The 26,514-nt window shown below is 48.6% G+C and overlaps 1 pseudogene; it reads right to left on the bottom strand.

Annotated features, from left to right (window-relative positions):
* Positions 1-445: 445 nt before the first annotated feature.
* Positions 446-26,514, bottom strand: part of LOC140711263 (ATP-dependent 6-phosphofructokinase, platelet type-like) — a 144,090-nt pseudogene continuing 118,021 nt past the window's right edge.

Raw genomic sequence — 26,514 nt, 5'->3', positions numbered from 1 at the left:
ACTCTGGCAAGAGTCATCAGAGAATTCCAAATTAGGTCCCAGCAAGGACCGTGGCTTGGACTGGACGAGAAACTGGCTATCAGATTTTTCAAACCCCCACCTTGGTGGTTTTAACATGCAGCTAGGATTGCAATCAAGAGGCCGAGTAGGTAAGATTCATGTGTTCTCTTTTACTTTCTAAGGAGAGCAGGAGCCTGGGGTCAAGGCCCAGGGTCCTGGCCTGCTGCTGTGGTTGGAAACTGACACATGGCAATAAACATGGCATTCCCCTTGGCCTGTGTAAACTACTGGCTTTGTTCTCCTTTTATGACTTGTGCATAGTTCAGTGATCCCTACTGAAAATATTTTTATAATCTTTGCCCACAAAAGTGCTGAGAAAACCATTAGTAGCCACCCATAGATTGAGGTTTTAATCTCCTACTTAAAAAACTAAAACGGAGGACTGTTGGAGTTGTAGGCAAACGTTTAATACACACATCTGAAAGCATGAGACACAGTCCAGACAGCACGCACTGGAGCTGGTGGGGCACACGGTCGGTGACAGGTGCTTGCTTGTTAGGTATTAATGTCAAATACTTTCAGAAAGTGCTGATAAATAACTTAAGTGTTACAAAAACAGATGGTCCACGGTGAGTCCAGGTTGCAGGTACATGCAGGCAGGACTGGGTCAGACGCTCCAGGGCTGGGCTGCACGTGCTCTAGCTGGCCTGAGTCCGACACATCATAGTTGTCCATGTACTTGGCCAGGATCTTCATGAGGGGCCGCAGCTTGAGCCACCACTGTTCTTTGGGAATCCTGTGCCTGTGGAGGGATGGGGGGACAGCAGTGAGGCTGGGAGATGCCACGGCCAGCACAGTGAGCCGTCTTGCCAGAAACACGGGGTTTGTAGGGTCGGCTGAATCAACTAGATAATAAAGCCAATTTCAGGGTCAAATGAAACCATTGCTTTTATATTTCTAAAAATTCTTCCCAAAGACCTAGTGGTGGTTTCTTATTGTTGTTCTTTTGAGACAGAGTCTCGCTCTGTCCCCAGGCTGGAGAGCAGAGGTGCAGTCTCAGCTCACTGCAACCTCTGCCTCCCAGGTTCAGGCGATTTCTCCTGTCTCAGCCTCCTGAGTAGCTGGGACTACAGGTGTACACCACCACACCTGGCTAATTTTTGTTTTTTTAGTAGAGATGGGGTTTCACCATGTGGGCCAGGCTGGTCTTGATCTCTTGACCTTGTGATCCACCCACCTAGGCCTCCCAAAGTGCTGGGATTATAGGTGTGAGCCGCCATGCCTGGCCAAGACCTAGTATTTTTTAACTGAGCTTCAGAAAATCTAGTTCCTCAAACCCCTGAATGAGTTGCCGAAAGCAACAGCAATGGCCATTCTCCTGTCCTGTACTCACGTTGGCTGGGTTTGCTAAGGCAATAAGACCCCAACTTACTCAAAATCCGTTTGCTTCTTCAGCTCTGCCACAGGTTGAAAAATAAGGTTTCTTTTGCTTATTCCCAGCACACAAACGGAATCATCGGTGGTAAATTTTTTTCCTATAAAAGATTTTAAAAAAGATTAACAACACCCTGTCACATGGGCAGGTGGGAGAGCAGAATCATGGGGCGAGATGAGAAGTGAGATTCCTGGCAACCATCCTGAACCTGGCCTGGAAGCCTGGGGGAGGCTGAGAATGGCCAAGAACGGCCGAGAACAGCTGAGAACAACTGCACAGTGTGGCCAGCGCCTGGCCTGGGCAGCTCTGCTCTTGTGGGATCGCCCTGATGGCTTCCTGGAAAGCAGCTTTTGTTTTTCCTCTCAGTGGAGAGAATTTTTCACTAAATAGTGGAATAGAGAAATTACCTTAAGAAATTGATGCCCACGAATACACACACAGAGGAGTGAGAAACATCCATAGCTAAATTAGCAAAAGAAAATCGATGTAGAAAGAATCAGTCAGTTCTTCAAAAAGACAAACCAATTGAAACTGTTCACATCACTGTTTTTTGTAGACTGTCATTCTTCTACGTTGCACATTGGCAGTGATAATGGTTTGCCCTAAAAAAGCACACACCTGGTATGACTGAAGAAAGCTGAGGGGGGTGGGGGCAAGAAAGATGCTGGCACAAACAGCCACTCAGGAATGAGTGGGGACCAGCCACATTGGAACAATTAACAATTGTATTATACAAAATGTCATGTTTTTTAAAACTTTTCAGTTTATCTAAAGATTTGTTAGAATATGTAACTTACAAAACTGATTTAAGGAAAAACATGCATAGTTCTACAAACATGAACAATTCATTCAGCAGCCAAATCTTCCTCAAAACTGGAAGTTCTGACAGATGGAGTTGCAAGGAGGTTGTCCTAACATACATCCAAAAAATAGAAGGCCCCACTTAAACTGTGAGGGAAACTGCGGGCTGATGCTCAAGATCTCCAGAGCAAAAAGCCTGCACAAAAGAACTTCAGGTTGAATCTAGCAGTGATAAAAGAGAACATGTTACCCACGCCCAAGCTGACCTTATCCCAGGAATCCAAGGTTGGTTAAATAGCAACGCTCAGAGACCAGCAGGAGTTAGAACATCACACGCAGCTCAGTACTGGACTGAAGAAGGAACCAGTATACCCTACTTCTCCCCGATAGGACAGCATTTTCACCAAGGCAGACGGCCTCCCTCCGCGGACCCCTTACCTCTGCCCCAGGCCTCCTTGAGTTTCGCAGTGATCCACTCCATAGCTCTGGCAGAGATTTTGGTTCCAAAGTTTCTATCAAATGGAGAGGGTGCCCCACCCTGTTGGTGGTTAGAGTCATATGAAATATCAGTTATACAGTAACACTTTGTTGTTAAATAGAAATGACGATTTCTATTTCACAGAATTCACGTTTTTATTTCTAGGTCTTTATGGATAGCTGGAACAGAAAAAAACACAATCTCTGTTTCCTGTAGCCTGAACTCAGCCTGTTAAGCAAAAGTGTCAAGTGTTCCCCCTGCCCAGTAAGAGGAGGATTTTAATAAATGGAATGAGTCAACTAACAATCTCCAATATTTTAAAATCTTCAATCAGGATTTCATAAACTCATCTGGGGTGGGGATGGGTCGCAGCTTTAAGAATCTGATAAACGTTGTGGATTCTTTAACAAAATCACACATACGCCTCCTATTTCATCATCATTTCAGGGGATTCATCAGCTCTCTGGAATAAATTCACGGGCTCTGGTTTAAAAGTATAAAGAATAGGAGGTTGTGAGGAAGGAGTGTGTGTGAGTTAGGAATGCTGGACCGCTGTGTCCCAGGCTCAGCTCATGACATGTGTGTGCCTGCATGCAGCTCATTCCAGGTCATTCTGATTTGGGGTGAGTGTCAAGTATATTACATGTCTGATAATCCATTTTAAATCTTAGGAAGCTCCAGTTTTTAACTCGATGAAGTGTTTAATTTGAATAAGCATTTCCAAGTAGTGGGGTTGTCACTGTTTTCATGAAAGCTGACAGTTCCCTTAAAATCCCCATTACTCAAACCTCACCAACAAAAGAATCCTAAAGCTGGTGATGTTTGGCATGACTTAAAAGTTTAGATGATTTGGCTGGGCATGGTGGGGATCACGCCTGTAATCCCACCACTTTGGGAGGCTGAGGTGGGCGAATCACCTGAGGTCAGGAGTTTGAGACCAGCCTGGCCAACGCAGTGAAACTCCATCTCTACTGAAAATACAAAAATTAGTTGTGCATGGTGGTGGACACCTGTACTCCCATCTACTCAGAAGGCTGAGGCAGGACAATCTCTTGAACCTGGAAGAGGTGGAGGTTGCAGTGAGCCAAGATTGCGCCACTGCACTCCAGCCTGGGTAACAGAGCAAGACTCTGTCTCAAAAAAAAAAAAAAAAAATGTCTCCCAGCTAACTGGGTGTATGCATATACTGCAGATCGTTTTGTTGTATAGTGACAACACACGCGACACATAATGTGACACAACAAACTGACACAGGATGTCGATTTCACCTAAGCCCAGCTAACAGGGAGTGATGAAATCTCGTGCTGTGTTGCTCTTTCCCACCCAGAACGCAAATCATCCCTGTGCCCTAAGTCTCCATGCTGTCTGTGCCTCCTGTCCCTGAGTCACTCAGTAGCCGCCTTGGTTATCAGATGGTTATCAGTACCCACCCCCTCATGTATACAGGGGGCGGGTACTATCCCCAGGTTCAGGCACCCACTGGAGACTTGGGACACATTCCCTGAGGCTAAGAGGGATGACTATTTCCTTCTTCCTTCATAAACATCAGGTGCTAATTAGAGAAATGATTTTAAGATATCTAAAAGAGTAAGACTATAAAGCAAAAATTTTAGTTGTCTAAATGCGGGCAAGTCTGTAGAGCAACACACCACGACTCTGTTCTGCAACTGCTCAGCGTATAGTGCACTCCAGCGGCAAAGAAATTACCACTCATCCAGCCCAAAGTCACAGAGCAGAATCTAAGAACCGCAGTGTTACGGTGACCATAAGATCAGCCCTGGTCTCTCACTCACCTGAGCACAAGGCCCCTCTGGATAGTAGTCTTCATTTTCTGCGTCAGGCGCTCCACATTGGACTGGAAAAGAGCATTTTGTTAATCAGACAATAAACTTCTGCTAAGCACCTACTGTGTGCCAGGTCCTGCAGGGCGGGAAGTGCCAACCACACGTGGTGGTGAGCGTGGCCAAGGAGGCTGCAAGCTCTCACAGCTTGGGTCTCGGGGAGCCTCCCCAGGCGGCGAGAGCACGTCTGCAGCAATGAATGCTGAGCACAGGGCACTGATGTGAGCAGCCCTCACAGCGGCCACTAGAAACGCCTTCCGGAATCAACAGGGTCCCTCTGAAGATGATAATTCCGTGACTGGCCTAGTGCTCATTCATGGCTCTATTGCTCCTTATTTTCATGACGATGTTCTCTCGGCGCTCTCAGAGGAAAAGAGCGACCTGTGGCCTTTCAATGGAATCTCCTATGACGGCCTGATGAACAGTGTCTGATCAGAGAATTTTGTAAACTCTCATCGACACACAGATTTCTTAAGGAACAGATTGTCTTAGAAAAGGGTAACATCCTATATCAGATCATCTTGGGAGGATTACAAGAGGGAGGTAATTCTCTAATGACTCATCCTAAGAAAATGGAGATTTTTACATCTAATCAATCTGTCACTGGGCACGGTGGCAGAATTTCACAAAGTAGGAGCCTGGGCGCAGTCGCTCACGCCTGTAATCCCAGCTCTTTAGGAGGCCAAGGCGGGTAGATTGCCTGAGGTCAAGAGTTTGAGACCAGCCTGGCCAACATGGTGAAACCCCGTCTCTACTAAAAATACAAAAATTAGCCGGGCATGGTGGCAGGTGCTGTAGTCCCACCTACTTGGGAGGCTGAGGCAGGAGAATCACTTGAAGCCAGGAGGCTGAAGTTGCAGTGAGCTGAGATTGTGCCACTGCACTCCAGCCTGGGTGACAGAGCAAGCGTCCATCTCAACAACAACAACAACAAATCATAATTTCTCTTCTGAAGCTCTTGCCAGGTTGAATGCTGGTGAGGCAGGATCTTTGGACAGATTTCTGAAATACGGTCATGAGTCACATAACAGGGGGATATGTTCTGAGAAATGCATTGCTAGGTGACTTGAGCCTTGTGCAAACATCCTACAGTGAACTCTCACAAACCCAGGAGGCAGGGCCTGCCACATATCTGTTGTTCCTGACTACAAACCTAAATGTCTGAGACTGTTGAATACTGCAGGCAATTGTGTATCTAAACATGTCTAGATGTAGAAAAGCACAGTTAAAAATATATATATATGTATATAACATATGTTTTTTAATATATATAATCTTTCTATAAAAGATAAATAACAGTGCACCTGTTTGGGGCAGCTCCAATATCATCTTATGGGACCCACCGCTGACAGAAACATCATGATGAAGTGAATGACTCCACAAGTATTTAATATGACATAGTGAAGAAATTCGTGATTCACATGTCACATAATTAGTGACAACGCCAAGGCCCTTTTTACTTGATCTACTTGGCCCAGAAACAAGTAACATCCTAACCTTTTAAAAGACAATGGTGCCGGGTACAGTGGCTCACGCCTGTAATCCCAGCACTTTGGAAGGCCAAGATGGGCAGATCACGAGGTCAGGAGTTCGAGACCAGCCTGACCAACAAGGTGAAACCCCATCTCTATTAAAAATACAAAAATTATCTGGGCATGGTGGCACGTGCCTGTAATCCCAACTACTCGGGAGTCTGAGGCAGGAGAATTGTTGGAACCTGGGAATCGGAGGTTGTAGCGAGCCGGGATCATGCCACTGCATTCCAACCTGGGTTGCAGAGCAATATATAACATTATATATTTATTTATATAACTAACTAAAGACAATTGTTCAAGTTGCATTTTATCTGCCAAGGCCTGTCATCCTGCATGGAGTTTAACTGAACACTGCAGGGTCCAGGCCTGGATTCTGCTGTGCCATCCAAGCAGGGGCAGACCCCGGGCTCGGTGACACTCTTCCCTAAAAGAGCCACAGATGCCAAAAAACCACGGCCGTGTGTGTGTCAGTTTAGAGGCAGACGCAGCATCAGAGGCCTCAAGATTTAAAAGAAGCTGCAGCAAGCTTCAGAGCCAGTTGCAGACGTGGGTGGTGATTGTTAGCGGAGGCGCTCAAATCGTTTGTGACAGAAGTGAGAAAACATTAACTACACAACAGACTACATCAAAAAAACAAGCTCGTGTTTCACACAAGAGACTAGAAGGTGTCCTCAACCAGGCACGTCCGCCTTCACCTGACACATGGGAGAGGCATCTGGGCAATGCGAAGGGCATCAAGCATGGCGTGTTCTGTAGTACCTGTCTCCATGCCCCCTCGAAAAGCAAACCACCCTAGATACGATGTTTCACTCCACAGCACCGAGTGGATCCAAAGGGGACGGTCCCCCTAGGCCAGCCCCCGTCACATACCTGCAGATCCCTGATGTCGAAGGGCTCTTCGAAAATGTATGCGGCATCGGCTCCGGCCGTGAGCCCCCCATGTTGGCCAGGTAGCCACGGTAGCCGCCCATGGACTTGATGAACACGCGCCGCTTGGTTCCGCTGGCGGACTGCTTGATGTGGTCGCAGGTCTGGTCACAGAGATCAGTCACTCCAGCCCAGGGCCAGGGTGCACCCACCATCCCAGAGCTCCCCGACGAGTAAGTGCAGCAAGGGCCCCCACCGCGCCTGAGCATGCGGTCCCAGCATCGCAGAGGTGAAGGGTGTACAGCAGCCGGGATGTGCCCTTGGAGTGGGTGTGAACATGCCCCCAACCCCCCCACCCCACCGTGGCAGCCACCTGGAGATGACCTCAATGACCTGTGGTGGGGGCCTGGCCATCTGCCGCTCCCTTCTCCCAGGACCCATAAGAGGAGACTGAAAAGACGACCCCACAAGCCAGCTCACTCCACGCTGCTCTCTGTCCCTGCTGAAGCAGCTTTCACCAGACACGGACACCGTTAGGTGTGAGCTGAGAAGTTAGGGGGCTCTCACCTACCAGCTTAGTCCATGGGAACAGCTGTGATCTTCTATTTTCTTCCATTAAAGCTCCCTGTGATTTTAGATCTGTGGCCATCTTCCATTCATCAGTGAATGTTACGTTTATAGAAACTCTACTCAAAGGCAGACGGTGGTTCTTAGACCCAGGTGCCTGGGGAGTCTTTCGGATGCATAGGCATCAGGTCCCCAAGTGAAATGTCTGCCATCCGCCCTCCACGAGGACCCAAGCTCAGTGGGGAGAAAAGCAGCAGAGAAATGCATCGGCCACCTTCCCACCCACACACGAGTCCGGGCTGCAGCGCCCTCTCCTGGGACTCTGCAAAACCTCTGCCTGGGCCTCAGCTCCCATCCCGGCACCCTCCAATCTGTTCACACAGACTGGAGACCCATCTATAAAAAACATAAATCTGATCCAGTCATTCAAAACCCTTTGGCTCACTTCAAGTACACGTCAAGACTTTCTCGGGAATCCCTGGCCCCGCCTGCTTCTGATACCAGGTCCCGCTCTAGATCCAGCAACCTCAGGTCCTCCTGGGGCCTCTGGATATGCTGGCTGCTGTGTGCATTCAGGTACAGTGGTGGGCGGGAGAGCAGCCCCCAAAAGAATCCCGGTCCTAATGCCTGGAACCTGAGAACGTTCCCTCATGCGGTGATAAAGGAATCCTGAGGACTATCCAGGTGCGCCCTAAGTGCCACCACTTGCATCAGCAGATGAGGGGTGTAGAGGCCCTGGAGCAGGATGCTGCACACCTACATGGGAGGAGGCGGCACCGGGGAACAAGGCGGGCAAGGCCCGCAGCTCTGGGCACCTGAATGGGCCACGAGGGACTCTCCTGGAGCAAACACTGGCCTCAGTCCATGGCTCCTGCCTTCCAGAACTGTGTGACAGTGAGTATTATTTTCCAGCCCCAGGTGTGTGGTCAGGGTCACAGCAGCCACGGAACACACACAGGCACCTTCCTCAGCTCTGACCAGGAGGGAAATGTCATTTTCTCACGAAAATGCCGCCTGGTTTCTAATGGCAAAGTTCGTCTGTCAGGGGTTCTCGGGGCACCCCATGTCCTCTCTTCATAGAAATCACCCTGGAGTCTCTCCCTGCAGTTAGCTCGTGGTTATTTGACTTGCAGTCCTCACTAGGCTACAAATTCCATGAGGGCAGGAACTGTGGGCTGGACTTCCACCACTGCACCATCAGCAGGACCCGGCCAAGCACCCACAGCAGGCGCTCAAGAAATGCTTGTCTCTGAATGACATAAGCACAGTATTCTCCAGCCAGCCAGCCATCCTGGTCAAGGGCTGATCCTGCAGGATTCCCTAACCGGCCTCCATGGGACTCAGCCAAGAGTAAAAGCATGAAGTGGGGGTGTGGACTTGAGACTGGGGGCCACATGAGAGTCTGTGCACCAAAGTTTGACACCCACTGGGAAATTTTCACTTGAGATCTTCGGATGAAATTTTAAAACACACTTTGTTGAATAAACACAGGCTTCATTAAACCATTCCAACCTATACTTCGTTTCTTTGGCAGATTCTTTTCCTCCCAAAATAATTGGTTGATGTGTTCAAAAGTGAACACGGGCTCTAGTTAGCGGGCCACTTTGCATTGTGTAGAAGCCGAGATGGGGAGAGAAACAGGCAATGGGAAGAATTCCCATCTTTGTGCTTAGGAAGGACAGAGGACAGAAGCCCGTCAAGGGTCCAAAGAGCCCACAACTGCCTTCTTGAAGGGCCAGTGCAGAATTCTGAGGGTGTCACTGTTCCACCTGTACTGGGTTCTCTCTCTAATTGCGATCTAAGACTTAGGATGTCGTAAGGCTTTAAGACTTACCCTTTGTCTTAGAGAATCCCGGGCATGGGAAGGAAAATGTGGGTGGGGCATCAGGACCCCCAGAGCCACAAAGCCTTATGGGTTATTTTTCCAACTGAATCTCCCCCGCAGCCCACCCTGAGGTGGGGAATTACTGTCACTCATTCAAAGAATGACATCAACCACTTAATGACAAAAGAATTCTGCAGGTAAGCAGCTCTCCCAAGAGGCTGATTTGTGCCCGAGCGTGTCTGAGTTCTAGTCCCACCAGGCTGCTGCTGTGGGTGCGTGGAACAGCGCAGCGCTGACACCTGAGCCACGCCCCCGATCGTGTGCTCCTCTGAGTGTAAACACAGTGACAGCTGGGACGGAAGAGTCCGCCTTTACTGGAGCTCAGATACAGCTTTCCTGAACTCTCTCATTACCTAGATGGTGTCTTAAACCTGAATTAGCTTCTAAAAATAGCAAGTCCCTCCGGCGGTGCCTCAGGCAATTAGTCAAAGTAGTACTGACAAGAAGAAGGCTGATCCCAAGCATGGCCCTGCCTGCCTGCAGTGTTTCAAGCCTGGACATCTAGAAACTGCTAAAGGAGAGCAAAGCCAGCGATGGCCGGACCCTAACGACATTCAGTGAACAGGAGTCAAGCGCGGGGCCCAAGGAAGTCCATGGAACGAGCCGTTGCCAACCTCTGCAAAGCCAGTAGAGCACCAGGGAACACGACAGGGAGAAGCCCAGGAGAGAGATGGCCCTCAGCTCGAGTGGGAGGCACAGGAGGCTGCAGCTGACCTCACGGCCCCTCTGCTCCCTTCCCTGCACTGGAACTCAGTTCTGAAGGAAGAACCCGGAACAGAACTGCTGTTTTCCGAGGTTCTGTGCCAAGCTGAACTAAGGAGTCTCCAACAGGGCTGGGAGTTTTCATGCAAACTCTGGAGCTGGTTTGGACATGAACATCTAAGGTAAAGGCCAGCGGCTGCTCTCCAGGAGGCACCAGGCGGCCAAGTCACTGATGTAACCCCATGTGCCAAGGGGGCCACTGTCCCATTTGCAGATGAGGACCCTCTCTGGGTCAGCTTATCAGGGACCGGAGGGGGCCACCATGAGGGTGTCAGCACCACGCCCATGACTGGCAGAATCCACTCCTTCCAAAGCACATATTGGTGAAACTGCCTGCCCAGGAGGGCATGATCTCGGCTCTCTTCAGAACCTCTCGTCTCACCAGGAAGGCTGTGGTTCCAGGCAGTGGCCCCCAGTGGGCACGCCTCTGTCCCAGAGCTCGTACGTACCAGGCACTCAAACCCCTTCCTGCAGGCTCCCACAGCTGACCCTGCGGCCTCGCTACTCAACGCAGGCGGGAGAGGCAGTCTCCAGAGAAATGGTGCTCACCACTCCCCTAGTCTAGCAGGGATAGAAACACGACCCCAAGGACTGGATATATCCTCTCACTTTTAATCAATAAAGACAGGTTCTTCCTAAGGCAGAGAAGCTAAAAAATTTACCCTGTTCTGGCCAGTGTGACTGACATAAAGCCAAGCTAGAAAAGGGTGAGGGGGAAATCTGGCTCATTCTTAACACAGAAGAAACACACTGCTAAAATAAATGAAAGAAAGCAATGGGAGGAAATGATGTTTCTTGCATTTGAAACATCAACTTGCTTTGTTCAAGAGGTTTAAGACACACGTAAGCCATGCTCCACACACACGGCCGGCCGTTTCTGAAGTCAGTGTTTCTGGAACAAAAGCCTTGGCCTGCCCAGTGAACATTCACACTGAGCACACTGTCGCGAAGCTGCTTGGCCAGCCAGCAGGGGGCAGGAGAGAGCCGCAGGTGCCATGTGGGGTCCCTGCAAACTGGCCTCACTCCCTCAGTCAAGGGCCTTTGCCTCTTGCCAATCCAGGGGCTTCCTCCAAGGGGAAGCGGCCTCTTCAGCTGCCACCGCACTGACTTCAGAAGGCTTAGCCAATGGGACAATAGATTCAACAGAGTTCCATGTTGTTAAGGGAAACTTCTGTTACCAGGCAACCTTAGTATCATATTCAATGTAAAATAACCAACAAGATCGTTTCCAAACAAACATGCTAGTAGTGCCTTATCCTTCAATGCTGCTTAAACACGGAGAAGAATGAGGAAAAAAGAGCATGGCACTTACTTCTTAAAAAATAACACCTCTTCCAGGTTCCTTTTACCCATATCATAAAGACTTACAACTGGATTCCCTACAGGAAGGTGGAGTGGGGGTGGATCCCCACGCTGACCCAGCCTCCCCCCAGGTCAGTCACCCGCCCCTCACCGCGGGGTTCACAGCTCTCCAGACACTGTCACCTCAACAAAGAAAGGTGGCATCTCTGAGATCTCTTCACAGGGAGCACCCAAACGGGAGCTAGAGAGACAGACACACCCACAACTGCTGTAAAATCCAGAAACGCAATACATATTTAAGGACTTCATTATTAGTTATTTAAAACTTGAAGAACAAAGTGAGCCTGCTTTTAACCTCTCTGCCACAATAACATCGTGTACGTCTGTCTTCTACCGTTTGTTCCTTCTCCAGCAGCTGCCGCCTGGCTGGCCGCCTGCAGAAGAGCCGCCTCCGGTACTCCTGCGAGGCCCTCGGTAAAAGCGTGAGCACCACGATCACATCTCAGGACGCTGCACACTTTAGGGTCGCCCACAGACCGCCATTGCCAATGCCTGGAAGGCACTGAACGGGCCCTCCTGCTCTTTGTAAATGTCACCTCTCGTAAGCTATGTTGTGTTGAAAATTTTTAACTGCAGTCCACACATACTTCTTTGTTTCTGTCTTGTTTTTATCCTAGAGGCATATTATTATGGAAAATTAAGTTTGCAAGTGTGAAGGGTTTTCTGAAAATCGACTTCTAATCCTGGAAGGACCAAAAAAAAAAAAAAAAACTGCCAGATGTGGTGCTCACGCCTGTAATGTCAGCAGTTTGGGAGGCCGAGGCAGGCAGATCGCTTGAGCCCAGGAGTTTGAGACCAGCCTGGAAAACATGGCAAAACCCTGTCTCTACTAAAATTACAAAAAAAAAAAAAAAAAAAAAAAAAAAAAAAGGATTAGCTGGGCGTGGTGACATGTGTCTATTCCCAGCTACTCAGGAAGCTGAGATGGGAGGATCACCTGAGCCCAGGAGGTAAAGGCTGTAGTCAGCCAAGGTTTGCGTCACTGCACTCCAGTTTGGGCGACAGAGTGAGACCACTTCTCAAAAAAAAAAGCAAAAACTGTATAAATCAGTACAGAAGGGAACTGGCTGGGCACGGTGGTGCACGCCTGTAATCTCAGCATTTTGGGAGGTCGAGGTGGGCAGATCACAGCTGAGGTCAGGAGTTTGAGACCAACCTGGCCAATATGGCAAAACCCCATCTCTAATAAAAACACAAAAATTAGCCGGGCATGGTAGTGGGTGCCTGTAATCTTAGCTACTCAGGAGGCTGAGACAGGAGAATCACTTCAACCCTGGAAGCAGAAGTTGCAGTGGGCCGAGATTGCACCACTGCATGCCAGCCTGGGCAACAAGAGCAAGAGTCTACTTCCAAAAATAAAAATAAAATAAAAATAAAATAAAAATACAAAAAAGAGAGCTAATGCTTTTCATTTAAGGGAAGGGAGAAGAACATTCAGTATTTACACATCTCACGCACACATCTGCAGTGGTGCCCTGAAGTATTCAAAGATACACATTCCTACAAACATAGCTCAAAACCACTCACCAAGTTACATGCTAAAAGCACATGCATTGGAAGAATGCTACATTATATTTTTTAAGCATCTGTATCCAATATTTTAGCATACTGTCAATTTTCTCTTCAGGTGCTGTATGCCTAAATTATTACATCTTTAGTCATTCATTTTAGAATTTATGACTTGCTTTAGACAAAAAAATATATTTGAACATAAGCTACTAACTTAATGACTTAGGGGAAAAATTACTACATTAACTTAGAAGTTAAACTTTGCAAACTGAATTTGTTGGACCTCATGTAAGCTAGATCATCAGTTTTTTAAATTGTTGTGTGTTTCCCTTGAGGATGGAAGTCTCTTTTCTCTCATGCACTGTGCACACCACTGCAGCCCGCGTCTCTCGTCCACTGCACCACAGTGCGACCTGCAATTCACACTGTACCACGCCTTCCACACTTTACCTGAAAGTCACTAAGTATAACCAAGGAGGAAATGAAAAGCAGATAAATGACCTCCACCCCCAAATCTAGCATACAAATGTTAAACATTCATCCAAGTAAAACCAAAAACCCCTGTTAGCTCACGATTGTAACTGGTAGAGTTATGTGCATGGCAATTGAAAGTCTCAAGAAAAAGTTTATACAAAAAGACATCTGCAAACATCGACAGTGCAGAGAGGACTTCACTCTGCATCCAGCCTGTCCTGGAAGCCACGGCCAAATGCCAGGTTGTATAGATCCGAAAAGCAGAAAAAAAAACACAAGTGTTGAAATGTGTACAGTCTTAGCAATGTACAACTTCGATGTAGGATGTGCAGAAACCTTGAATTTCCAATCAGAAAACAGGAACATGAGCAAGTTCCCCAGCAGCGCTCACCTTCTGCCTACGCCACGTTTAACAGGAATGCTGGCCACCTCCGGGGGGAGAGGCTTCCTGGTCACATTCGCTCTGGCAGCCGCACAGCTGGCCCTGCCACAAACACCTGTCTAATACTGAAGAACCACCCGCTCCCTGGGCTTTGCTCACTCTAGCCGAGAGAGCGTATTTACAGAGTATATTATCAACTGAGTCCTCGTTCAATGCGTCAAGGTTGTTGAAGGCAGGGCAACCCCATTCCTGGCCCAATTAAGTGAACTGAGCAGAGCAAATGGCCCCAGTTGGATGGCACTCAGTCACGACAGCAGCGGCCACTATTCACAGGGCACTGGCTTCGTGCCTGGAACAGTTCCAAGCATCTTCTTTCTGTCCGAGGAATGTGCACTGCAACCCTGTGGGGCTATTTGCAACGTCCACCAGAGTTCTGAGGCAGCCAAGTCCAGGCTGTCTGTGGGCCTCCCCGTGTGGCCGTTCACATCCCCTGCAGACCAGACCTCACTGCAGGGACTGCAGGGACCGCAGGGACCGTGGGTTCCAGGGCTGCCTTGAGGCACATGCCCCCTTCGCCACCTCTTCCTGGCCCCTGACACCAACCCTTACCACTGCTGCCAACACTTTATTTTCTCATGGCTCCTGAGGGGCCTGTTCTTTCTGCCCTTACCTGCTCTTGGCTTGGAGGACGCCCACATCAACGCCAACGCTCACCTATCCCTACTCCCGCGTCCGGCTTGGAGGACGCCCACATCAATGCCAACGCTCACCTATCCCTACTCCCGCGTCCGGCTTGGAGGGTGCCCACATCAACGCCAACACTCACGTAATCACCACCCCTTCCATGGGACTTCATGCCTAGGAGTCTCAGTATCAGAAAGTCAGATTCCTGTGCTTGTTGGAGAATTTCTTCCCATCATGGAAGTGAAGGAGATACAATTCTAGGTGCCTGCAATAACCTCATTTCCACAGCTAAGCAACTTCAGTAGTAGCACAAAACAAAAAAGTTTTTTTTTTTTAACTTATTTTATACAAGCTAAATATAATTTAATTTTTACATCCACGTTCTCATCAGCTCCCACCTGGTGAGCAGGAGAATAGTAATTTTCAAAGAAACAAATTGTTCCATAATTTCAACACTTAGCATTATCACTATTAAGCAAGAATTATCCCAAAAATACACGATCGTGTTCTCACATTCAAAAATTGATTGTCACACAGTGAAATAGCACTTACTGCAAAGGAATGTTTCTTTTCAGGTTTCTGTTCTGGGGAAAAAAAAAAAAAAGATTTCTGGCAAAGAGATAAACATTAATTATGTAACTATCCAAAATGCGTCCGAGAAAAATAATGTCATCCAATTAGTTCTTTAAAGTGTTACAAATGCAGCTCAGTTTTAATAGTAATTCATCCATAATTATCAAAAGAATCTTTAAAAATCTTAATACTGAAAGAATAACCATAAATGGATACAAAACACAAAGCAGAAGAGTTAACATTTGGGGTAGGTTTTGGCCCATATTTTTAACATATGCATAGTTACTTACTTAGCTGAAGTATATCCCTCTCCTCCTAGGCTCTTCAAGCCTGATTTTCAAACATAGACTGGCTTTTGGTTCATGAAGGCAGCTTTAGAAGATGTCAGGATCGGGCCGGGCGCAGTGGCTCAAGCCTGCAATCTCAGAATTTTAGGAGGCCAAGGTGGGCCGATCACTTGAGGTAAGGAGTTCGAGACCAGCCTGGCCAATATGGCAAAATCCTGCCTATATTAAACATTTTTGTAATTAACCAAGCGTGGTGGCACACACCTATAATCCCAGCTACTCAGGAGGCTGAGGCAGAGAGAACTGCTTGAACCTAGGAAGCGGAGGTTGCAGTGAGCCAAGATGGCACCACTCCCAGGACCCAGTAACACTGGACTAGCAAGATTAATGGGACACGTACGCAGGGTTCAGCTGCAGAAAGTGATGGCACCAAGAATGGTGTGTGCTCAAACCAGTCCCCACCCAGCCAAGCCCCTTCTCCTTTTCCCCACTGGATTCATCAAATCAAATCTCGCTGTCCTTGGCAAACATACCACTAATTTATTTGCTGCCCAGAAGAAAAGCACACTTCCAGTTAACATGACACCCCCGCTATGATAGAACAGCCTTAATTCAAATATGACGTGGAGGAACAGAGGGAGGAGGGGTCGAGGGCCGTTCTGGAATCCACAGCTGTTTTCTGGGGAAAGCCTCTGTCCCACCCGAGCCTGACACTCATGCCACACTGTCCCCCGTGGTGTCTGAAAGCTCCATGAAGACAGGGTCACTCTGAGCCCTTCACACCCACAATGCCAAAGAGGAGCAGGTGTTCAGGAAAAGTCTCCTGCTTGTGCTGAAGACAAGAATAATTCCTCGTGGTGCCCGAATGTCAGGAGAAAACAAGGTACCATGTGGACGCCTTCCAGGTGAATTTTGGAATGACTCTACCGAATGCCACTCATCCTTTTTCAGAACAAAACCAATACCAGAAAACATGTGTCGCCAGCAGAGAGATGGTCCCTTTGACGGCTCACAAACACACCTACGTTACACTGAATTTGTCTCAAAAGCCACCCTCTCTGTGCTAATGTAAAAAGTCTCCTTTATTAACCAGTACCCTTTCCCATCTGGTGCTTTTTAACAAGCAAGACAGTCCTGTAACACTCAGGCAGTCTAAAACGTCAAATGGAAGCCTAGAATCCTCTTCCATGCATCTTCACTGCAAAGTATTTTGACTTGAGCCAAATCGTGCTATTCCTACACCTCGATAGACAACTCAGAGCTTCCTATCAAAGAGATGCAGCATGATTTCTGCTAGGCACAGAAACTGGTGGGGTGGGCATGGGGTTGAGGGAACATTATATAGAAAGCACACCCCGATAATCATCTGCATGAGAGCCACACTGGACAGCAAGCCCCGGTCTGCTCAGTCCCTGCACAGTCACAGGTGTGAGGCCTACACAGGGCAGACACCTGGCACTGAACCCCCAAGGTCGTGACCTCTGCCCCTTCTCTGCTGCCCATCAGTTCCAAGCTTCTGGCAACAACGCCCGCTGCCCCCACTGCCTGATCGACTCTTCGTGAAGAGCAAATGTTGCCAGGATAGCTTATGAGTACATGTGCCAGGAAAGCAGCTCCGACTGACATTGAAACCCTGTTCTCGCACCCCTGGCAGCTACCTTGCCCCCGATGTGGACATGCTTACAGGCTCTGTCTCGCAGAGAGCCGAATGCAGACTCAATGTTGAGTCAGAAATACACAAAGAGAGTGATGGTTAGGAACTGCCTGCCTGTCCCCCAAAACACAGGTTGAAATCCTCACCCTCAATGCGATGCTGTCAGGTGGTCTTTGGGAGGTGATGAGTTCCCAAGGCTGGAGCCCCATGAATGGGGTTTGTGCCTCAGAAAGGAGCCCAGCAAATCCGTCACCCTCCCACTGTGTCTGGGTCAGAGAGAAGGTGTGCATGAACCAGGAAGTGGCCCGCACCAGAACCCACCTGTGTGGCACCCTGATCCCGCCTTCCAGCCTCTAGAACTGTGAGAAATTCCTGTTGTTCATAAGCCACTCAGTCAATGGTGTTTCGTTACAGCAGCCTGAGCTGCCTGAGATGACAATGCTTCACCGTTCTACGGAGACGGCTACTCCCCTCTCCCAGAAAGAGGGGTTTAATTAAAATCCCTGTCTCTCCTCGCCGCCACCACAGATCTCATTCCCCCACCCAGTAAGCCAGCAGTCGCTAGGATTAAAGGAAAAGGAGGATCGTTTTAGACCAGCCCCTCCATGTCGGTCTGAAGCCTTTGACTTTGCCCACTTGCACGCTGGCTGTGTCACCAGGTTCCCCATGCCAGCTCTGCAACTGCACCGGGTCCCAGGCTCTGCAGACTTCTCCAGTTGCCCATCCAGCACACCCATTTCCCTTTCTCCTTTCCAGATTGTCCCTCAATATCCAACCACCCTCTCTGCAACCCAAGGCCTTTTGATCCAGCCGTGCACTGGAGTCCTTGGCTCAGGTAACCCAGGACCAAGCCGTTGGCACCTACGATCTACTGGTTGTGGGGTCTGCACAGCCACTAGCTGCCCCAGCCACACCAGGGCCTGGGAGGGGAGGCAGAGGAAGCTCTGAAGTTGCCAATAGTCACGCGGGGACAGGGGTCCTTGGGATGAGGAGGATGTCATGGAAAGAAATTCAGAGAAAGAGCCCGAGGGCTGGACGGGTCATACCCGAAGCCTGCACTGCTGAGTTTTCCAGGTTTCTGAACTCAATCGCTGACCCACATAGCACATGTTTCCTGAGTGCTGACCCTGTGTGGTATTGGATACGGCAATAAAGCAGGACCCCCACCTCCCCCCGTCCCCCACATACATGGGGCCTCCGTCCTGGCAGGAAGTCAGGCCTGGGCACCCAGCTGGCACAGCGAGCCTGGGAATGGGGCCATTTCAGATGGACAATGGGTGCAGCCTTGCCACAGCCCAGCAGTCACCTGCACTGCCACAGCCAGGCTGAGTCTGGATCAACCGCACAGAAACCTGACCCTCTCAAGGGCACGCCTGCGCTCATTAGGGAGAGACACTGTGTCCTGCTTATCTCCAACACTATCTCTGCATGTCTAGTTACAAACGGATGACACAGTCTCGGAAGCACATATCCCAGGCCTCCCCCTGCTCCTCTCCTTGGTGCCATTGACGGGAAGGGGCCGGCATGGCCGTGAGGTCGCATACCCACAGCCACCCTGCCGCTGAGAGGTGGGCCTTTGATGGTTACTTCTGCCAAAGAACCCGCTCCATCTTGGAGCACGTCATGGCGGGCGGGAAGCTCCATCCGGAGAAACAGCGATGCTTCTCCCCAGGGCCCACGGAGGGCACCCCCCACCCTGCATTCAGCAGCTTACTTACATTCTGGAAAACATCTGAATGAATGGGGAACACTAAAATGAAAAGAAAATTTAGAAGGCTGTGTGAAGTCTCAGCGAGTCCAAAGGTTTCTGAACCAAGACTGCTGGGGTCGACGAGCTTACAGGGAAAGTTTCCACACGGGCCTTCAACAGGCAACACTCAGCAGAGAGCGCCACGCTCTGGGCAGAACCTCAGACACCACAAAGTCACATCAGAGCCAACAGCAACTGAAATACAGCTCTCTCCTAAGATGTGCGTGTTACCTGCAGAAAGTTACTAGACACTAAGACGAGGGAAGAAAAGGATAAAGTTAGAAACAAATGTAAAGTAATTTCTGCATACAAAAAAATTCTATATCCACTGGCTTCCTTTCTGGGAGTAACAACTTTTATATAAGATGCACATCCCAGTTGGAAGGAGTCTGGGTTTTCCGTGGGCAGAGACAAGGGCTCTCCAGGAAATGTGAGCCCTTTCTCACTGGCTGAGCCGCGTGCCCTGAGGCCATCCTGGCCTGCCTGAGCACCTCCCTGCTCTGCCTCCAGCCAGCTCCTTCCGGCACTCACCCCGCTGCTCCCAGAGCCTGCGCTTGCGCAGGATCTCCTCTTCTGCTGCTGTCAATCTGCTGCTACCAAACTTTCAACTTTAGGGCAAATAAGTTGGAAACTAAAAAGTTATAAGACCCCTTAGCTTTTTAAAAATTTGTCTCCTCAGAAAACAAAGATGTTGCCCCCATCTGCATGTTCATATGTGTTTTTATATATTTTTTAATCAATACTTACAAAAGCATGCACTGTTGGCTACATTCAGTTCAATTACATTTGATGTAAGAAGTTTTAAATTCAGTGAATTCAGGCACTCAAAATTTAAGCCCTCTGACATCTATTAATCAAATGGAAATATGACAGGTAGATATTACAAAAATCAAGAAGTGTTTAATATAAATCCTGGACTTTTAGATGTTTTCACAAATGTAATGTATGTATCAGTACACAAACTGAGCATTTTCACAAATCTTTGAGCTCAAATTCCATTCTTAACTTTTACAGGTAAATCAATATCCATATGTGATTTTAAGCAGCTCAAGCATCAGCTCTTAAAAACAACCAGAAATGCTGTGGGCCAATTCCACTGAGTAGCAAATAAGGGAACTGCACCCAACAACCCAGGTACCTCCCCCTGAGGCATCTGGAGCATGAGGATTAGGAGCAGCCTTTGGTTTCTGAGGTGCCCAAGAGTGGGGACTCCTGACTCCCCAAGTCTATGAAGGCCACAGTGATAAGGAAAACTGATGTAAGAAAAAAAAAAAAACATCCCTGCCGGCTCCCTGCCACAGGCTTACAGATCTCACTTCCTCTCTGCCCCCCAAAGCCTGACTCCTAGAGAAGCTGGTCAATATACAGGATCCTGGCTATCCTGGCAGTGCTCAAGCTGATGCTGTAATTAACTTTGTAGTGAGTTACTTAATGCAAAGGTTTAACTTCTGAATAATTTAGATATGTGTATTCTAACAGGGAAATCCTGAGAGTAGAACATAGGCCACACCTTCACACAGATGCTATCTGGCTAGCACTTTGCCTTTTCAAGAGATGTTTTTAAAAGCAGTTTTCAATTCATAGCAAAATCAGGAGGAAAGTACAGAGTCCTCACATATCTCCTTCCCCAGCACAGGCAAAGCTTCCATCATTCTCCTGCCCCTACCGGACCAGCACGTCTGTACGACCGACAGACCCGCATCAACACAGCACCACCACCGAGTCCACAGCTCACACGAGAGCTTGGCCTGCTGCTGCTCACTCTGTGGGTTTCAGAGATGTGGAACGGCATGGATCCCCTACGAAAGCCCCACCCGGAGTGGCTTCCCCACCCTACACATCCCCCTATGCTCCTCCCATTCATCCCTCCCTTCCCCAACCCCTGGCAGCTGCTGACCATTTTACTGTCTCCACAGCTTTGCCTTTTCCACACTGTCCTGTGGTTGGACTCAGAGAGCAGGCAGCCTTTCCAGATTGGAGGCTCACTTAGCAACATGCGTTCAAGATCCGTGTCTTTTCATGGCTTAGTGGTCCAGTTCTTTTTAGTGCTGAATAATATCCCAGTTTTGACATAACACAGTTTATCCATTCACCTACTGGAGCGCATCTTGGTTCCTTTCTAGTTTTGGCAATTATAAATAAAGCTGTTGTCAACATCTGTGTGCACATTTCTGCACGGAAGTAAACTTTCAGCTCCTCTGAGTAAACGTGCAGGACCGTGATTGCTTCTGCAGTCAGAGTGCTTAATGCCACAGAAAACTGCCACGCTGCCTCCCGCCGCAGCTGCCCCACTTTCCCCAGCGATGAGTGAGGGTCCTGATGCCCACACACCCACCAGCACGAGATGGTGTCTGAGTTCCAGTATTGACCAGGCTGCTGGGTGCGCAGTGGCGCCTCGCCCTACGACATAAGACGCGGGCCATCTTTCCACGTGTAGATTTGCCATCGGTGTATCTTCTTTGTTGGGGTATATCTGTCCAGGTCTTTGGTCAATTTTTAATCAGGTTGTTCATTTTCTTGTTGCATTTTGAGAGTTCCTTGCGCGGTTTGGATAACAGCCTTTATCAGATGAGTCTTTTACAGATACGTTCTCCCCATCTGTGGCCTGCCCTCTCATGCTCCTGAGACAGTTTTATTTTAAAAAACACTTTAGACAGAAGATGGACCTCCCAGCCCAACACGGTTCTCATTTTGGCCGTGGTCACCACCCTCCCAGCCCTGGTTCCCACCTTTCCACGATCTGCTCGTCCTATGGGGGTCGCTCCATACGAAGTCCCTAACACATCTCCAATGATGGCAACATAAAAGCAGGCAGTTTGCAGGTAGGAAGGAACTGATGGAGGCTGGAGCAGCGTGTGAAGGCCAGCGGCTTCATCCCTCAGGGACAGGCAGGCCTCTCAGATGTCCCTCTGGGTCACCTCCCAAATGAAGTACCCGCCTTGGCCATGGTCAGGAAGCAGGACCTGGCCCAGATCTCAGCATATTTGACCTGGCACGGCATTTACAGGTAAGCCTCCATAACCGGAAACTCTACTCTGGGGAGAACACATTTTCATTATCAAGGCTTATTAATTAGAAACCAAAGAGCAGTGCCTGGAGTGAGGATGCAGGGACTCTGTGTGACCCACACGCTCGTTTCCACCTGGCACAAAGGACCCTGGAGTGAGGATGCAGTGCCTGCTCTGAGTCACCAGCATACCCGTCGTTTCTACGTAAAGAACCCTGTGAGTCTGTCCCAGCACTTTTTAGCCTAGACTTAAAAATTCACAGCCCAGGAAACTCTAACCATTTTAGGAACCTGAGGGGTGGGCCAAGGGGATCTCACTGAGTTTGGTGCTCACTGTGGGGTCGCAAAAGGGTGGCTAGGGCTTCCCGCAAGCACTCCCGGGAGGCCGTGCACTGGCCTGAGGCTGGTTCCACCTCCTGTCCTCGGTTCTCATGCCCAGCAGTGACAGAAGCCCTCCTTCCGGAGCAGTCCCTGGCTCCAGGTCCTAACGTCCCTGTCCAGGCCCCTGGTGGGGCAGCTTCTACCCCAGGGAGGCTGGGACTGGAGACAGCCTGGAGCTCTAGGCAATCCTGGCAACCACCTGCTTCCCGAAGTGGCTGCAGACAAACTTCAGCTTCCAAAACCTGGCACAGGCTGTGTAAGGCCTGGAACGCGGTAGGCACACTTCGCAGGGTCCCTGCTCAGATGCAAAAGCAAGGCTAAGAGCAGGAAAATTATTTAATTACCCTCAGGGTCATCAAATAAAGTCATAGTCACTTAGACCTATATGTGACTAGAAGTATACACATTATAGAAGGGTATATAAATGTAAATACATATATGCTTATTTTCCTTTTACATACCTTACATATATATGTATACGTGCATGTGTATAAAACACTGATGATAAACCGTAGTTAATATTTCAAATCTCAGTCACAAAGATCTCAGAAACAAATTACTATCCTTAAATCCTAAACAAAGACGTAACATTTTACATTCTTGCGAACAAAACGTTCTCTATTGGCATTTTACTTTAAAAACTAAGAATGCATTGCACTCTCTCAATTTCTATTTTAAATAATCACTTTCACTGAGAGATTCTGTAACTTGCTACACCCACCCCTTGATTTCTAACAATAGCTCATTAGTTTAAGAAAAACTGCTCTACGGGACTTTCACTATTTTAAAGCATAATGGTGTCTATCACTCTATACCCAAGAATATAAAGATGCCCTTGCAGATGTTTCCAAAGCAATTCAGATGAGATGGTCTAGACACACAGTTTAGGACAACAATATTTTCAAAAAACACAAATCACATTTTCAAGGGCAGAAGATCAAGACCAAATCCAGGATGTTCTGAAGGGGTCACCTTATATTTAAATTATTTCCTGTATTTGTAACTTGGGTGGAACATGACATCCTTAAAGGTAACCAAATAATGCATCACAGCACTTAAAACCCGCAGCATAACATCTCTTTTCTTTTAAATACACTTAATTTTGTCACATTTTCATTTTCTAATTTCAAAATTTCTAAAGCTCCTAAAGCCTCAAATCGAGATAGAATTTGACTTTGCCAATTCCCAAAGTCACAAGCAGGTTCTATGTCCACAGCTATTTGGAATGTGGTTTCTGATGGAAGCTTCTATGAACACACATGAAATCCCTCTGGACTGCAAAGGCTGACTCAACATGTCTCAGAATGAAAATATATACAGTTGTGATGGACAACAGAACAGATACTAATTACTAAGCCAACAGGAAAGTCTACAGCACTTCTCATACAGAACGAATGCAAAGTGTTTGAGGAAAAGTCTTTCCAACTGAAAATATCAGAGCTGATTGGAACAAAGATGATTCTGAAGATGGTCCTGGCTGCTTTACGAGACTTCAGAATTTTCCTCATCTCCAAGTGAAAATGAACCTCCTGTTTTTACCCACTGAGGACAGGGAGAGGACAGGGTAGGATAACAGACTTTCAAACACTTCATAGGGGGAGAAAGGAAGACGGGTCAGCCCGGTACACCCATCAGCACACCCACACCAACTGTGCAGATGACTAAGCTAACTCTGTGATGGCCAGGCATGTCAATGAGACAGCCGGGCACGGGTGACTTGCCAAGAGACAAGATGGCCAAGTTTGGGTGGAATCCCTGGAGGGTGGTCACTCCAGGGCCTCTCAGGTCTGTGCCCAGGAATCTGCATTTCGAAGTAGCCCAGATAAGCTGCTGCCCAGAGGCCCTCAGCAGTCATGGCTCATGCAGGCAGTGGAACCCTGCACGCCTCCTCCTTCTGCAACGCCTGGCGAGCGTGGATTTTCCTTAATTGATGACACCACACTCCTCTACGCCTACTCTCACCATTGGTCCCAAGTTTACTGAACTTACAAACATAACAAGAGAAGCGAAGTACAAACGAAAGCATCCACCTGAAACAGAACTGACCAGGGCTCACGTCAGCGGACACAGCAAACAGTGCATATCTGTGTACGGCTCACCACTCACAAAGCCCACGGCAGCGCAGTTTCCACTCAGAACATCCGGGTGGCTGTGGGCAGGGAGAAGATGCTGCACAGCTGTTTCTATGCTAAATACTTAAAGGTGTGAATTTTACTACATGTAGAAAAATGTGGGTTTAACATACAAATGTGTGCCTTCATGTTAATTACATGAAAACACGAAATCCAGGTGTTTCGGTTCATACCACTGTCGAGAATTTTTTGTTTGTTTTCATACAACTGCCCAACTGGGGCCCAGAACCAACACCTACCAGCTGTGTCACTGCATCTGTTTTACTGTCACACACCAGCCCTACACCCCCCACACAAAAACGTCATGGCACTTAATAAAAAATTAATTTTACAACATAATTAACAGACAACTTGTGGTCCTCTTCAAAGAGATTGCAGCACATGAAGGGTTTCAAATACAAGTCTGTTCTGGGTCTCCTGATCTCAGGACCCGTCCACACTGGTGGCTTTAACGGTGCTTCGTGGAAACTTCCGGAAGGCGTGTGTGTTATGTCTAAGAGCAAACTGCCGTTCACACCTCAGCACGGTTTGCCTCTTCTTTCCTCCATCCCACAGGCACCGGTTTCTCCCAGGGAGCTGGTGCTGTGCCCTGAGGGTCTGTCCCAAAAGTCTCTGGTGCCATTGTGGAGAACCAGCCTCCGTCTGTCCAGGTGTGTTGTACAGAAAGCAACTCATCCAAATCTGTTTTAAAAACACACTCGCATTTCCTGCGAGTGTCATATGAGGGAGAGCTCGGAATGTTTCAGGTTTCAGAGCATTTTGGAGTAGGGACGCTCAGCCTGAATTTGAACGTCTTTTCAAGGAGGCCACACACTGAAGCCCCCGATGTCCGCCCCACACAATCCCAGCACACCCTCTGAAGTCCCCAGCAACAAGATTTTCTTTCTTCAAAAATAAAAAAAATAAATAAAAAAATAAAAACCCCAAGTCACATAAACTCACACGCAACCACTGAAGGGGGTTGTGGACACCTGCACAGACTGGATGAAATGGAACTGTCACATCTTTACCAGGGTAATTTCAAGTCATTCCTCAAAACACACACCTGTTTTACTGAGCTGCATTTTAAGGTGAACACACACAAATCATTTCGGGGAAACAAATGTCACTTTGGGCTGTGTGTGGTTTCTTGACTCCTGGGAATAACTCAGCGTTCACACCCTCACTTCTGGATAAGGGAGAAGATGCAAAGAAATCTGTTAAAACAAAGACATGGAAACAAGTTTAAGAAGGGTTTGAAAGGTTCCTCCTGTCCCCCTGGAGGGGAGAGGAGGACGCCTGGAAGGCTTACGGGGGACAGGAGCACAGCCTCCTCGGTGTGCCATGGACGTCGCCTCGCTGAGGGGAGAGGACGATGCCTGGAAGGCTCACGGGGGTGGGAGCACAGCCTCCTCAGTGCTTTCTACACTCAGCAGCTTCAGAGATTCCCGTAGAAGCAGAACGCGTGAGAACCGAGACCGGAACACACCCCAAAGAAAGGGGATGAGGGGTCAACAAAAGCATTCGCTCATTACCAAGGAGCACGGGCATGACGCCGCTTCAAAGAACGTGTGAAAAAGTCACTCACGGGTGTTTCAGAAAATAAGGGTAGCGTGAGATTGCTCGATCAGTTCAAACAGGCTGCCATCCCCCAGGCCATGAAGCCCCTGAGATGAGCCTCTCACAGTGAACAGAAGTCACTCGCACCTCTGCCAGAGAAAGTCCTACAAGCCGACACGTGACCTCACGAAACCTGGCCTACAGCCCGTCGACCACAGTGAGTCTGACACGGTACATCCCTCCAGATGGTTAAGGACCCCAGCCTTCTCGACACCAGGGATGGGTATCGCGGAAGACAATTTTTCTGAGGGGTGGTTTTGAAATGCAACTGTTCCACCTCAGGTCAGGCATTGGATCCTCATAAGGAGCACCTCCGAGATCCCTTCACATGCCGTTTACAATAGGGTCCCAGCGCCTAGGAGAATCTAAATGCTGCCGCTGATCCAAGAGGAGGCAGAGCTCAGGCGGTCATGCTCACTTCGCCCGCCACTCACCTCCGGCTATGACCCCGCGGTCCCTAACAGACCATGGACCAGCACCAGTCTGCAGTCCAGGACTAAGCCCTACTGGCCAGCACACACACACCAGCCCAGGTGGAGACACTACTCG

The sequence above is a fragment of the Chlorocebus sabaeus genome, unplaced genomic scaffold (genome assembly GCF_047675955.1).
Source record: "Chlorocebus sabaeus isolate Y175 unplaced genomic scaffold, mChlSab1.0.hap1 unalloc_scaffold_415, whole genome shotgun sequence".
NCBI classification, from domain to species: Eukaryota; Metazoa; Chordata; class Mammalia; order Primates; family Cercopithecidae; genus Chlorocebus; species Chlorocebus sabaeus.
The sequence above is the reverse complement of the archived record's forward strand: the minus strand, read 5'-3'. Positions and strand labels throughout refer to the sequence as shown.